The following is a 1,177-nucleotide window of genomic DNA, read 5'->3' as shown; positions in this document are numbered from 1 at the left end:
TCTGGCTTTTCTGACAATAAGCTTTTTAACACACACACACATCTGGAAATCAGTAAATTCTTTAGTTTTATACCACATCAAGATTTTATATTAAATACATATTAAATTAAAGGGAAATAATTGACTATGTGTTTGTGACTATTCACCCTTTCTATCACTCCGAACACCTGAAATTACCTCTGGCGCAACCATTTACTATCATAAATCACATGATCGGGCGTGAACCTGCATGTGACCTAATTATAAATACATTTGTTCCTGGAAGATCTCAAAGTTTCTTGGAGATCATTTCTCAACAAACATAACAATGATGATCAAAACAAGTCAGCCAATTAAGTCTAGGAGGAAGTAAGTAGCCATTTTTTAGGTTCTAATAAAGAACCATGTTCCCCTGTTGGCTTCTGGCTCAAGATCAAGACACAAATATTAATGCATGTGTGGAGCCAAATGGAGAAAAAATTGGCATCATTGAGTAAGTTGTTCTTGCAATATTTTGACTTTCTGGCAACGGAATATAACAGTTGAGACTGTAATGAAATTCCTTCATTAATGAGTAATTCATTCATTAAAACATTTTTATTGGGAATTTAAAACAGTGCTGATGATCATCAAATTCCAGTTATAGTTTGTTACTAGTGACACCAGTGACTAGTATCGGTTTGTGCGTTGGCATGGCGACCCAATAGTACAATGTACAATGGTGTCTGTGATGTGGGTGGAGCTTCTGGGAATGAATTGTCATGACGACTGTTTGTGTATATGAACACTTTATTTGTTTCCCGTGTTGTCGAGGGTTTGGATTAAACCCATTTCAATAGTCTTCTTCTTCCTTCCAGTCTTTCCTTCTAATTCTTCCTCCTCTATTCATCCTTTTCTTCATTTTCTTTCTCCTCCTCCCCTTCTTCTTCATCGTTTTCTTCTTCCTCCTCCTCCTCTTCTTTATCTTCTTCATTTTCCTCGTCTGCTTTTGCATTTGATCTTCTTCCTTTTCATCCCCTTCTTTGTTTTCTTCTTCTTTCTCTTCCTCTTCATTTACTTCCACTTCTTCCTATTCTTCTTTATTATTTTTCTCATTTTCTTCATCTTCTTCATTTTCATTCCTTTTATCTTCTTTTTCTTCCTCTTCTTCTTTATATTGATTTTTTTCCTTTTCTTTGTTTCTGTACTATTCTTCCCC

This window comes from Silurus meridionalis, chromosome 29 (genome assembly GCF_014805685.1).
Source record: "Silurus meridionalis isolate SWU-2019-XX chromosome 29, ASM1480568v1, whole genome shotgun sequence".
Classification (NCBI taxonomy): domain Eukaryota; kingdom Metazoa; phylum Chordata; class Actinopteri; order Siluriformes; family Siluridae; genus Silurus; species Silurus meridionalis.
The sequence above is the reverse complement of the archived record's forward strand: the minus strand, read 5'-3'. Positions refer to the sequence as shown.